A 2935-nucleotide genomic window follows, 5' to 3' on the forward strand; every position below is an offset into this window, starting at 1 on the left:
CGGTTTCCAATCAATAACTAAAGAACCCTTAGGCCTAGGAACTTCAAACTTGGTATGGTGATTGGCCATGACCAGTAGATGACCCATATTGATTTTGGGTTCAAGGGGTCAATGTCATAGTGACCTTGTACTAAATGACCGTTTCTGACCAATAACTCAACAACTCAAGTTGCCTTGGTTGATATTTTTATGTGCTTTTGGTATACACATTGGAAGGTCTTATGTAATATAACAACTTGGCTGTCATTAATGAGGCCTATGTGATTCATAAAATTTATGTATATATTATTTGGTAAGATTTTTAATAACTTTAATTGCTGCACACAACCTATGGGGTCACAATAATTATAACCTTGTGACTAGTCATGACCAGTAGATACTAGATAACCCTTACTAATTATGCCCCCTTTTGAAAAAAAGGGGGTATATTGCTTTGCACTTGTCGGTCCGTCGGTCCGTCGGTCCGTCGGTCCGTCGGTCCGTAGACCAAATGGTTTCCGAGTGATAACTAAAGAACCCTTAGGCCTAGGAACTTCAAACTTGGTATGGTGATTGGTCATGACAAGTAGATGACCCCTATTGATTTTGGGGTCAAGGGGTCAAAGGTCAAGGTCACATTGACCTTGTAAGCAAAAACGGTTTTCCGATCAATAACTAAAGAACCTTAAGGCCTAGGAACTTCAAACTTGGTATGGTGATTTTGTCATGATCAGTAGATGACCCCTATTGATTTTGGGGTCAAGGGGTCAAAGGTCAAGGTCACATTGACCTTGTAAGCAAAAACGGTTTCCGATCAATAACTAAAGAACCTTAAGGCCTAGGAACTTCAAACTTGGTATGGTGATTTGTCATGATCAGTAGATGACCCCTATTGATTTTGGGGTCAAGGGGTCAAAGGTCAAGGTCACATTGACCTTGTAAGCAAAAACGGTTTCCGATCAATAACTAAAGAACCTTAAGGCCTAGGAACTTCAAACTTGGTATGGTGATTTGTCATGATCATTAGATGACCCCTATTGATTTTGGGGTCAAGGGGTCAAAGGTCAAGGTCACATTGACCTTGTAAGCAAAAACGGTTTCCGATCAATAACTAAAGAACCTTAAGGCCTAGGAACTTCAAACTTGGTATGGTGATTGGTCATGATCAGTAGATGACCCCTAACAATTTTGGGGTCAAGGGGTCAAAGGTCAAGGTCACATTGACCTCTTGGGTAAAAACGGTTTCCGATCAATAACAAAAGAACCCTTAGGCCTAGGAACTTCAGACTTGGTATGGTGATTGGTTATGACCAGCAGATGACCCCTATTGATTTTAGGGTTTAGTGGTCAAAGGTCAAGGTCACATTGACCTTGAAGGTAAAAACGGTTTCCGATCAATAACGAAAGAACCCTTAGGCCTAGGGACTTCAAACTTGATATGGTGATTGGTCATGATCAGTAGATGACCCCTATTGATTTTGGAGTTAAGGGGTCAAAGGTCAAGGTCACATTGACCTTGTAGGTAAAAACGGTTTCCGATCAATAACGAAAGAACCCTTAGGCCTAGGGACTACAAACTTGATATGGTGATTGGTCATGATCAGTAGATGACCCCTTTTGATTTTGGGGTCAAGGGGTCAAAGGTCAAGGTCACATTGACCTCTTAGGTAAAAACAGTTTCGGATCAATAATTAAAGAACCCTTAGGCCTAGGAAGTTCAAACTTGGTATGGTGATTGGTCATGATCAGTAGATGACCCCTATTGATTTTGGGGTCAAGGGGTCAAAGGTCAAGGTAACATTGACCTCTTAGGTAAAAGCAGTTTCCGATCAATAACTAAAGAACCCTTAGGCCTAGGAACTTCAAACTTGGTATGGTGATTGGTCATGACCAGCAGATGACCCCTACTGATTTTGGGGTTAAGGGGTCAAAGGGAAAGGTCACATTGACCTTGTAGGTAAAAATGCTTTCCGATCAATAACTTAAGAACCCTTAGGCTTAGGAACTTCAAACTTGGTATGGTGATTGGTCATGACCAGCAGATGACCTATTGTTTTTAGGGTCAAGGGGTCAAAGGTCATGTAACATTGACCTTGTAGGGAAAAACAGTTGCCGATCAATTAACTAAAAACGCTTAGGCCTAGGAACTTCAAACTTTGTATGATGATTGGTGGTGACCAGCAGATGACCCCTATTGAGTTTTGGGTCAAGGGGTCAAAGGTCAAGGTCACATCGACCTTGTAAGTAAAAACGGTTTCTGATCAATAACTTAAGAACGCTTAGGCCTAGGAACTTCAAACTTGGTATGGTGATTTTTCATGACCAGCAGATTACCCCTTTCGATTTTGGGATCAAGGGGTCAAAGGTCAAGGTCACATTGACCTTGTAAGTAAAAAACGGTTTCTGATCAATAACTAAAGAACACTTCGGCCTAGGAACTTCAAACTTGGCATAGTGATTGGTCATGATCAGCAGATGACCCCTATTGATTTTGGGTCAAAGGTCAAGGTCACATTGACCTTGTATGTTAAAACGGTTTCGGATCAATAATAAAAGAACCCTTAGGCCTAGGAACTTCAAACTTGGCATGGTGATTAGTCATGACCAGCAAATGACCCCTATTGATTTTGGGGTCAAGGGGTCAAAGGTCAAGGTCACATTGACCTTGTAAGTAAAAACGGTTTCTGATCAATTAAGTAAAAACGCTTAGGCCTAGGAACTTCAAACTTTGTATGATGATTTGTCTTGACCAGCAGATGACCCCTATTGAGTTTTGGGTCAAGGGGTCAAAGGTCAAGGTCATGACCAGTAGATACTTGATAACCCTTATTAATTGTTTGATCACAGGGTCAGAAGTCATGCATAATTACCTTATCACATGAATAATTGGCTGCTGATAGGGGGCATACATGTTTTACAAACATATCTTGTTTTTTGTTCACTTGGTCAGAAGTCA

At 41.1% G+C, this 2935-nt stretch overlaps 1 long non-coding RNA gene across 1 annotated transcript; it reads left to right on the forward strand.

The window, feature by feature from the left end:
- The first annotated feature begins 665 nt into the window (after nucleotides 1-665).
- LOC132757320 (uncharacterized) lies at nucleotides 666-2672 on the forward strand. The gene is made up of 2 exons (XR_009629433.1): nucleotides 666-2344; nucleotides 2482-2672. It is a non-coding gene; the product is annotated as an uncharacterized LOC132757320 (long non-coding RNA).
- The last annotated feature ends 263 nt before the right edge of the window (nucleotides 2673-2935 follow it).

This window comes from Ruditapes philippinarum, unplaced genomic scaffold, assembly GCF_026571515.1.
Source record: "Ruditapes philippinarum isolate M1 unplaced genomic scaffold, ASM2657151v2 ctg11560_1_1_1_1, whole genome shotgun sequence".
NCBI classification, from domain to species: Eukaryota; Metazoa; Mollusca; class Bivalvia; order Venerida; family Veneridae; genus Ruditapes; species Ruditapes philippinarum.